The sequence below is a fragment of the Cervus elaphus genome, chromosome 16, assembly GCF_910594005.1.
Source record: "Cervus elaphus chromosome 16, mCerEla1.1, whole genome shotgun sequence".
In the NCBI taxonomy this organism is placed as follows: domain Eukaryota; kingdom Metazoa; phylum Chordata; class Mammalia; order Artiodactyla; family Cervidae; genus Cervus; species Cervus elaphus.
Window position 1 is genome coordinate 18,918,650 of NC_057830.1, and position 11,674 is coordinate 18,930,323.

At 38.8% G+C, this 11,674-nt stretch overlaps 1 pseudogene; it reads right to left on the reverse strand.

The window, feature by feature from the left end:
- Window positions 1–5,459: 5,459 nt before the first annotated feature.
- Window positions 5,460–8,428, reverse strand: LOC122710027 (annotated as a pseudogene).
- Window positions 8,429–11,674: the final 3,246 nt, after the last annotated feature.

Here is an 11,674-nt window from a genome sequence, read left to right on the forward strand (position 1 = left end):
GAGTTCCTGAAGAACCATGGCCGAAAGTTTGTGACATTGTACAGGAGGCAGAGATCAAGACCATCCCCAAGAAGAATAAATGCGAAAAGGCAAAATGGTTGTCTGAAGAGGCCTTACAAATAGCTGAGAAAAGAAGAGAAGGGAAAGGCAAAGGATAAAAGGAAATATATATACCCATTTGAATGCAGAGTTGCAAAGAATAGCAAGGAGATATAAGAAAACCTTCCTCAGTGATCAATGCAAAGAAATAGAGGAAAACAATCGAATGGGAAAGACTAGAGATCTCTTCAAGAAAATTAGAGAGAGCAAGGGAACATTTCATGCAAAGATGGGAACAATAAAGGACAGAAATGGTATGGACCTAATAGAAGCAAAAGATATTAAGAAGAGGTGGCAAGAATACACAGAAGAACCTGCAAGTTAACCATACATTACTATCTATATGATTCTAATTATGAGAAAATTGGTGTATAATATATGATTTTGTGATACCTACATAATTTCTATAAGAGAAACACAATTGGTGGGTCTGATAAAAGAAAATTCCTGGTCCTGATAGTAATAGTAAAGTACTATGTTTCTGGGGAATATAATTCTGGTTTAGAGGGAGCCATAATCAAGTTTTAATCAGATGTCATAATAAAATCATGTCACAAATTTGCAGCTGTCTGTACTCCTGCCTGACTTGCTGAGTTAATATCCTTATATTCAGAAGTACAGATTCATAGGATACAAGGGATGAAATCTTAAAAACTTGCTTTTGAAAAACTTTGTTATTTGGAAATAGTTGTACACATTGCAAAAATTATTTAGTTGATTCATTAAAGTTCCAAATATAACAGTAGAAGTTTAGTGTCATGAATTTTATTTACAGATGGTGATTGCAGCCATGAAATTAAAAGATGCTTACTCCTTGGAAGGAAAGTTATGACCAACCTAGACAGAATATTGAAAAGGAGAGACATTACTTTGTCAACAAAGGCCCATCTAGTCAAGGCTATGGTTTTTCCAGTGGTCATGTATGGATGTGAGATTTGGACTATAAAGAAAGCTGAGCACTGAAGAATTGATGCTTTTGAACTGTGGTATTGGAGAAGACTCTTGAGAGTCCCTTGGACTGCAAGGATATCCAACCAGCCCATTTTAAAGGAAATCAGTCCTGAATATTCTTTGGAAGAACTTATGTTGAAGCTGAAACTCCAATACTTTGGCCACCTGATGTGAAGAGCTGACTCATTGGAAAAGACCCTGATGCTGGAAAAGATTGAGGGCAGTAGGAGAAGGGGACTACAGAGGATGAGATGATTGGATGGCATCACCGACTCGATGGACATGGATTTGGGTGAACTCAGGGAGTTGTTGATGGACAGGGAGGCCTGGTGTGCTGTGGTTCATGGGGTCGCAAAGAGTTGGACATGACTGAGCGACTGAACTGAACTGATTTTGTACATGTTTATCTGAGAGAAAAAGTTAGGTTGATGGTGACTTGAGCTTCAAAAATATGCAGTTGGCCCTTTTATCTGATGTAAATTATTTGGAAAAGACCAACTTGATCACCAAAAATAAGAAAGATTAAGTGAGGCACATTTTGTAAGCTTTCTTTATTAAAATGAAGACTATGCAAACATTCTATTCTTCTTTTATTTTAGCTAAGTTAACTGGATGATTGATTGCTTTCTTTTCTAGGATATTAATGCACAATATGTGTTTACTTTATAATCTTCCATAGTTCTCAATATTTAAGTAGGAATTATTCTCTTTCAAAAATCCATTGCAGTGAAAAAAATTGCAGATCTACAACACACTGAAAATAGAATATCATTTATAGAAAAATAATGTGAATATTTAATCTTTATTTTTCTTTTCATCACCACTTTCCCATCTTTTGTATTTTACAAAATAGTTGTCTAGTATATGACTCAGTCTTTCTTTCCTTCAATTATTCATTCATTAATAATCAAACACTGACTGATCAGTTACTCTTTGACAGATTTTGCTCTGCTATCTACATAAGGTCTTTGACATTCTGTTGGAAATTATACTTAGGGACTACTTCATTTTCCCTTTTGGCACCTTCATTGTTATACTGCTGCTTTCTTCTCATACTATATCTAAAAGCTACAAGTGATGTGTCCTGAAGATGCCAGTCCTTCCTCCTTGCTATCTGGCCAAAAGTGGCATAATCAGAAGTTTAACATTTTCTGGATTTAGATGAAACAGCACACCACAAAATATGGAACCTGATATCCTGAGGATCTTCAAATGGGTCAGGTGATGGAATTCTGAATAGAAAATGAATCATCCCCCTATAGGTTGAACTTTGAACAGGCGGAATGAGGAGATACATTTTCCTTCTTTTCTCTCTCAAATACCAAAGTGTATAATAAAGAATAGTTCACCCTCCTAGTCCAACCAGAAAAATCCTGCATGTATGATGTATAAGACTTCTGATAACAATATCTCTAAATCCTCCTAATGATTAAATGATCAGTTCAGCTCAGTCACTCAGCCGTGTCCAACTCTTTGCAACCCCATGGACTACAGTATGCCAGGCTTCCCTGTCCATCACCAACTCCCAGAGTTTAGTCAAACCCATGTCCATCAAGTCGATGATGCCATCCAACCATCTCATGCTCTGTTGTCCCCTTCTCCTCCCACCTTCAATCTTTCCCAGCATCAGGGCCTTTTCCAATGAGTCAGTTCTTCACATCAGGTGGCCAAAATATTGGAGTTTCAGCTTCAACATCAGTCCTTCCAATGAATATTCAGGACTGATTTCCTATAGGATGAACTAGTTGGATCTCCTTGCAGTCCAAGGGACTCTCAAGAGTCTTCTCCAACACCACAGTTCAAAAGCATCAATTCTTCAGTGCACAGCTTTCTTTATAGTCCAACTCTCATATCCATACATGACCATTGGAAAAACCATAACTTTGACTAGATGGACCTTTATTGGCAAAGTAATGTCTCTCCTTTTCAATATGCTGTCTAGGTTGGTCGTAACTTTCCTTCCAAGGAGTAAGCGTCTTTTAATTTCATGGCTGCAGTCACCATCTGCAGTGATTTTGGAGCCCAAAAACATAAAGTCTGTTACTGTTTTCACTGCTTCCACATCTATTTGCCATGAAATGATGGGACTGGATGCCATGATCTTAGTTTTCTGAATGCTGAGTTTTAAGCCAACTTTTATACTCTCCTCTTTCACTTTCATCAAGAGGCTCTTAGTTCTTCTTTGCTTTCTGCCATAAGTGTAGTGTCATCTGCATATCTGTGGTTATTGATATTTCTCCCAGCAATATTGATACCAGCTTGTGCTTCATCCAGTCCAGCATTTCTCATGATGTACTCTGCATATAATTTAAATAAGCAGGGTGGCAATATACAACCTTGATATACTCCTTTCTTGATTTGGAACCACTCTGTTGTTCCATGTTCAGTTCTAACTATTGCTTCTTGACCTGCATACAGATTTTTCAGGAGGCAGGTGGTCTACTATTCCCATCTCTTTAAGAATTTTCTGCAGTTTGTTTTGATCCACATAGTCAAAGGCTTTGGCATAGTCAATAAAGCAGAAGTAGACATTTTTCTGGAACTCTCTTGCTTTTTGGATGATCTCTGGTTCCTCTTTTTTTTTCTAAATCCATCTTGAACATCTGGAATTTCATGGATCACATACTGTTGAAGCCTGGTTTGAAGAATTTTGAGCATTAGTTTACTAGTGTGTGAGATGAGTGCAATTGTTCAGTAGTTTGAGCATTCTTTGGCATTGCCTTTCTTTGGGATTGGAAGGAAAACTGACCTTTTCCAGTCCTGTGCCCCTCCTGAGTTTTCCAAATTTTCTGGCATATTGAGTGCAGCACTTTCACAGCATCATCTTTTAGGATTTGAAATAGGTCAACTGAAATCCCATCACCTCCACTAGCTTTGTTTGTAGTGATGCTTCCTAAATGATAGCAAGGCTAATAATGCTACATCAGTTTGTAATGCTTCCTGTCTTTCTTCACATCCTATGCCTATCTTGTTTACTACTAAACTTTGAATACCTAACACTCTGTCAGGCATACATTAAATAAACACCTGTCACTCACAATTTTCTCTTTACCCTACTGCTGTACTGTATTAATTATTTTGTATTTGTATAGTACCTTTGTTGGTATTAAAATTCCATTTTTGCTACACCTATGGAGATCAGTGTTGCCTCCAAAAATAAAAACTCATATTGGGCCATAGTGAAAAATCACTTGCTAAAACATTGATGGTCAAAATAATTTTGAAAGAAAACCCCAAAATTTAAGCAGTTGAGAAATACTCATTGATTTGATTCACAAAGGATATACCCATCCAACCTAAGGACTGAAAGCAAGCACCATTTTTTATTTATTCTCCCACATTATGCTTCCCTGGTCCACAGGGCAAATCTCACAGTGGTAGCTGACCCATAGAGAGACCAACAAATTTCATCTGCTGAATTATCAGCATTCCTCATTCTTTTAATGAACTGTAACAACTGCAATAAATCAATTGGTTATGAGGAGAGAATGCCCTGTGGGTGAGCAACAGAGCTCCGGAGAGTGAAATCTTTAAATGAAGTGAAATCTGTCTTTAAAGTTTATTAACAACTTGAAGAAATAGCAGTGCCAAAAGCTCAGAGAATATTTTCATGACTCAAGAAAGTTTTTCATAAGTTTATAAATGCACAAGCTACATCTTAGATTTAAGTTAAGGGTAGGTTTCTTTCTTTCTTTCTTTTCTTCTTTCTTTCTTTCTTTTTTTTTTTTTGGAAAATAGGTTTATCCTCTGTCAAAACACAAACCAACACTTTGCGGGGAGAGGAGGAGAGGAAGGCAACACAGTCTAGCTCTATGGCACATTTAGAAGAGGAAATGAGATTAAAAAGCCTCACTCCACTGCTTGCCCAGATGAGAAAAAGTCACGACCCTAACACCCACTTATAAATATCTCATTATATTAAAAAAATAATAATATATTTCCAGGGCCCACCTGACTCTGCCACTGCTCAGAAAGGGTTCACCTTCACTAGTTGATATCAGGGTGCCCGGGATGGAGGTGGTAAGAAGAGGCAGATTGAGAAGAAGGAGATGCAGAAAAACAGAGAGGGAGAAGCCCGTGTGTCACTGGGGCCCTCCGAAATATCCAGAACAAATAAAAGGGAGGGCATCTGTCAGAGACAGAAACCAGAGCTCTCCCAGTGGTTGTCTCACTCCTGTCCTCAGTGCCCAATGCTCTGGGGTAACCTGTCCTTTCAGACACCCCTGTGAGGTTTCAAGATCAGAATTCATCTTCCCCTCTCAGTCCCAGCCCATTCTGCTCACCACCCAGCTTTTAAGGTCCTAACAGGGAGCAGTCCCCTCCCCAAGTAAGAAGCATGGGGAAAGCTGGAGGTCCTGCCTGGGAGGAGAGGATATTCTGGGGGGGTGAGTCCCTTTTGGGGTCCCCCTTCAGTCCCTGATCAGGTGGTAAATGTAGTGCCGCCCCCTTTCCCCGCTCATTGGTGGAAATCTCAAAGACGTAGGGGATGCAGAGCAAGTTTCTTGGTGTCTCCGTCACCACCTGGAGGATGGTGACGTTCTCCAGGATGCTGTTCATCATATAACACTCTGGCAGCTGCCACAATTTGTGCAGAAAATTCACCAGGTACTCCTTAGAAGGAAAGTTATGACCAACCTACACAGCAGAGACTTGACTTTACTGACAAAGGTCCATATAATGAAGGCTATTGTTTTTTCAGTAGTGGTGTATGGATCTGAGAGTTCAACTATAAAGAAAGCTGAGCGCTGGAGAATTGATGCTTTTGAACTGTGGTGTTGAAGAAAACTCTTGAGAGTCCCTTGGACTGCAAGGAGATCCAACCAGTTTATCCTAAAGGAAATCACTCCTGAATACTCATTGGAAGGACGGATGCTGAAGCTGAAACTCCTATAATTTGGCCATCTGATGCGAAGAATTGACTCATTGGAAAAGACCCTAATGCTGGGGAAAATTGAAGACGGGAGGAGAAGGGGACAACAGAGGATGAGATGGTTGGATGGCATCACCGACTCAATGGAGATGGGTTTGAGTAAACTCTGGGAGTTGGTGATGGACAGGGAGGCCTGGCATGCTGCAGTCCTTGGGGTCGCGAAGAATCAGACACGTCTGAGTGACTGAACTGAACTGAACTCGCACATGGGTGAGCGCAGCAAGTGGTACACGAATCTTCCGTCCTCCAGCTGGGCACGCTCGGTCTCCACCTTCTCTACCACCTGCTTGCCGAAGGAGCAGACCTTGGAGCAACAGGTGAGGGTCACGTTCTCCAGGCTCTCATGCTGGCTACTCACTCCACAGAAGCCACCGCTGCTGCCCCTTGCCCCCAGCTCCTCACCACTCGGGCCCTGGTTAAGTTGGCCCCGAACTTGACCAGGAAGAAGATACGGGGGGCCCCATGATTATACAACTCCCACAGACCACCCTTTTTCTTGTGGAATTTGTCGTAGATCTGCCAGACATCCACACTCTGGAGTGGGGGTGCTCCAGGGCTGGGGCAGTGCTGACTGATGTGTACAAAAGTTGCCTCTGCTAAGAGTCAGCTGCATCTGGTGGTTCCACAAAGGCTGAGAACTCCACCAGCTGCAACCGAGCAGTGGCCAGAGCCTGAGCCTGCTAGACTGGGGCTGATGGGGCAGGCAGGGCAAAGCCAGAGGGCTTGGGGGGGCTCCTGCCCTAGAGAGAGAAGAACAAACAGTAAAAATTGCTAATGTTCATTGACTCTGCCAAGCACTAGGTTTCAGGTTTGTATGCTCTTTTATATTTAGCAATGCAGTATTTATAGAGTATGACTTGGAAAATAAGTTCTTTATAAAATATAATCAAAGTATTTTTTGAGTGCTTATTCAAAGGGCTTTGCTGTAATTACTCCACAGATCTGCACAATAACCACATGAGACAGCTATATTTTACCTTTCAGAAGTATTTCTAAGTTCCACACTTAAAAATTACTAAAGTTGGGTTCAGTACCACATTTGTGTGAATCCAATATTTATGCTTTCGTTCCTATTATATCTCATAGATTTAGCATCTGATTTTGTCCTTCCTTGTAATACTATATATACATTTTCTAAGAATAGACTGAATTTTAAGTGAGATTGCTTTAATATTTTTTAAATGTTCTTAATTGTCTCTTTGATGTTAAATAATTCTTCCTTTTCTATTGAATAGTTATTACCACTAAAAAAATTAAAATTTTAAAGAAAAAAATAATTACAGTTCTAGAAATTTGCTGGATAGCTGATATCTCTTAAATTAGAAAATATGGTCCTAAATGACATCATTCCTTATAATTTTATCCTTTTCTGAGATACAGCATGAGGCCTCTTAGAAAAGGATAAGAATAATGTTCATTTACTCCTCATTTACTGTTACAGCTTGAAATGCTAACTGCATCTATTTGGCTTCCAATTTGTATCTCCATGCTTGTCTTCCACCCTTCCCTTTCAGTTGGGTGAAAACTTGTAAGGCCACATGATTTTCCTTATTATTCTTGAGTAACAAAATGTTCTATGGTTATTATAACTGCCTATATGATCTCAATTTAGTTTAAAATGTTTTATTTATATAATAAGAAAATTTGTGAATTTCTCCTTCCCAGCCAAGTCCTGCTACAGGCTAGATTCTTTACTAATTGACAGTCTATAATCTCAATTATTAATGGTATAATTTGTACCCTTACTAGTTAATATAAGTTACATATCAGTAAGTATATAATATGCTATATTATATTTCTAACCTTTTTAATATTTATGGGTAAAAGGGAAAAAGTAGAGGCCGGGGTGGGGGGAATTTCTTTATTAATGTTTCTGAATGGTGCTATTACCTTATCCAAGTTTGCAAACTGTTTAAATCTTCAGTTCAGTTCAGTTCAGTCACTCAGTCATGTCTGACTCTTTGCCACCCCTTGAACTGTAGCACGCCAGGCGTCCCTGTCCATCATCAACTTCCGGAGTTTACTCAAACTCATGTGCATTGAGTTGGTGATGCCATCCAACCATCTCATCCTCTGTTATCCCCTTCTCCTCCTGCCTTCAATCTTTCCCAGCATCAGGGTCTTGTTTCCTAAGTGAGGAAATTTATTGGTACTTTGGAGAACCTTTGCCCTCTTTAATACACACACACACACACACACACACACATGCATGCATACTGTCTTAATGTTGGCAAATCCAGTCCATTCCTGCATTGCTTACTCTTTTTTTATAGCCATACACTCAAAAAGCATCTTTGCCTTCTAATTCTTATATCACTCTTTAGACAGTCTGCGTGAGTAAGTGTCTCCCTCTCCTACATGGTCCACAGCTGATCCATTAGGTCGACTCAAACATTCTCTTCTTGAGATATCTCTGTGAGTGAAGGTAGATCCCAAAGCAGCAGGCATTCTCTTTTGCTCTGCCACCAAAGCAGATAGTCGTCCTATAGATTTCCCAAGATGGCTTAAAATACCAGTTCAGTATGCTTTTCCTAACTGCTCGGGAAGATATCAAGCTTTCCAAATACTTCCATTAAACTCTTTGAAAGAAGAGTGGCACTTACTGTACAATAGCAGGTTTTGCAAAATAGATCTAGAGCAATTTTCTCAATTTTCAGACACATAACACCATAAATACTCATGAAAGGAAGTAATCTAATCCTCAGATATTTTTTGTTTTGCAGCCCTCAGAGAGGTCTGCCTCAAAAGTTGCTATGGTATTTGATATCTGTTCAATATTTGTATCTTATTTTGACATATCTTATTTCACATTTTGACACCCTGTTGTGTTAACATAGGTCTAGTTGATTGCTCCATTGGGGAATTGTTAGGCAAGTCCAGATAAATAAAAACCAGATGATTTACATCTCTTCTTTCTCTTCTGTATCAGTAAATGCCATGTGGATTCATCTAGTTGTGAAGAAAATGGCTTAGGATACAGTCTATATTTTTACTTAGGGCAACCCACCCTCACATATAACCCATCAGCAATTCTTATTCAGAATGCCTTAAAAAAAAATGTAAGCAAGCATCTCCACTGCTTCCACCCTAGCCCTGTTTCATTGACTAGATGACTACAGTCAACTTTTTATTGCCTACCTGCTTCCTTTCTTGGCACAACCCACCCTGTCCCCTTACGTCATCCATAATGGCCTTTAAAAATAGCTTAGATTATTTAATTTCTTTGTTTTAAAAACTTTGATGCATCCCATTGTCCTTGTGAGATAACATAAAAAATAAAAATTAAACATGTCTTCTATGACAATAGAAGATATGACAATAAAAGCCATACTTTTAAAGATTTTAAACTTAAATGACAAGTATAATAATTTATAGCATATTTAAATTGAAATTACATCTGATCACATTTACCTTTTAAAAATATATAACCTTGGGGCTTACTGAGAACTCATAGATAAGGCTGACAATTAAATAATGTTTCAATAATTTAAGAAATGCTTAAGACACCAACTAAAGGGCAAACATGGATATAGATGGTTTCAAGATAGAATTCAAATGGTAGACATGTTAAGATTAGGTAACTCATAAACTACAAGAGGGAGGAAAATGTCAAGGATGGGTCATTGGTTTGTGCTTGGATGGTAGAAAGATTCACTGTGAGAAAAGAACCTGTTTGATATTTACATTTATCAAGTTAATTTTGATGTTCCTGGGAGATTTCTAGATTGAGATGTGCACAAGATAATAGAATGAGAGGTTTGTTAAAGGTAGAGAGTTTTCAGTCATTAACAAAACATTATTTTGAAATCTTAAGTGTACTGGATATGATAATTAATGAATGAATATGATATGAATGTGATAATTACTCCATAATTAAATGGAGTACAGTTGTCCTTTGAACACTTAGGGATTAGGAACACTGACTTTCCCCATAGTTGACAATCCAAGATCATTTATAATCAGCCCTCCCTATTATGCAGTTTCTCTGGATCTATGGCTGTATATAAGCAGATACATGTGGTATCAGTTCAGTTAACTCACTCAGTCATGTCCACTCTTTGTGACCCCATTGACTGAAGGACACCAGGCTTCCCTGTCCTTCACCATTACTCAGAGCTTGCTCAAGCTCATGTCCTTTGAGTCAGTATTACCATCTTGTCCTCTGTCATCCCCTTCTCCTCCCACCTTTAATCTCTCCCAGCATCAGGGTCTTTTCCAATGAGTCAGTTCTTTGCATCAGGTGGCCAAAGTATTGTAGTTTCAGCTTCAGCATCAGTCCTTTCAATGAATATTCAGGACTGATTTCCTTTAGGATTGACTGATTTGATCTCCTTACTGTCTAAGGGACTCTCGAGAGTCTTCTCCAACACCACAGTTCAAAAGCATCAATTATTCAGCTTTCAGCTTTCTTTATGTTCCAACATGCCTATCCATACATGACTACTGGAAAAACCATAGCTTTGACTAGAAGGACCTTTGTTGGAAAAGTAATGTCTCTGGTTTTGCATATGCTGTCTAGGTTGGTCATAGCTTTTCTTCCAAGGAGCAAGCGTCTTTTAATTTCATGGCTGCAGTCACTCACCATCTGCAGTGATTTTGGAGCCCAAGAAAAGGAAGTCTATCATGCTTTCCATTGTTTCCCCATCTATTTGCCAAGATATGATGGGACCAGATGCCATGATCTTAGTTTTTTGAATGTTGAATTTTAAGCCAGCTTTTTCACTCTAGTCTTTCACTTTCATTAAGAGGCTCTTTAGTTCCTCTGTGCTTTCTGTCATAAGGATGGTGCCATCTGCATATCTGAGGTTTTTGATATTTCTCCCTGAAATCTTGATTCCATCTTGTGCTTCATGCAGTCTGGCCTTTTATATGATGCACTCTGTATATAAGTTAAATAAGCAAGGTGACAATATACAGTCTTGACATACTCCTTTCTCAATTTGAAAACAGTGCACTGTTCTGTATATGGTTCTAACTGTTAATTCTTGACTTGTATACAGATTTCTTAGGAGGCAGGTAAGGTGGTTTGGTATTCCCATCTCTTTAACAATTTTCTACAGTTTTTTATAATCCACACAGCCAAAGGCTTTAGCCAACTCAATAAAGCAGATGTTTCTTTTCTGGAATTCTCTTGCTTTTTATATGATCCGATGGAAGTTGGCAATTTGATCTCTGGTCCTCTGCCTTTTCTAAATCCAGCTAGCACATCTGGAAGTTCCCAGTTTATGTACTGTTGAAACATAGCTTGGAGAATTTTGAGCATTACTTTGCTATTGTGTGAGATGAGTGCAACTGTGTGGTAGTTTGAACCTTCTTTGGCATTGCCTTTCTTTGTGATTGGAGTGAAAACTGTGGCCACTGCTGAATTTTCCAAATTTGCTGGTATATTGATTGCAACACTTTCACAGCATCATCTTTTAGGATTCAATTTAGCTCAGGTGGATTTCCATCACCTCCACTAGCTTTATTTGTAGTGATGCTGCCTAAGGCCCACTTGACTTTGTACTCCAGGATGTCTGTCTCTATGTGAGTGATCACATCGTCATGGTTATCTGGGTCATGAAGACCTTTTTTGTATAGTTCTGTGTATTTTTGGCAACTCTTAATATATTCTGCTTCTGTTAGGTCTATACCATTTCTGTCCTTTATTATAACCATCTTTACATGAAATGTTCTCTTTGTATCTCTAAATTA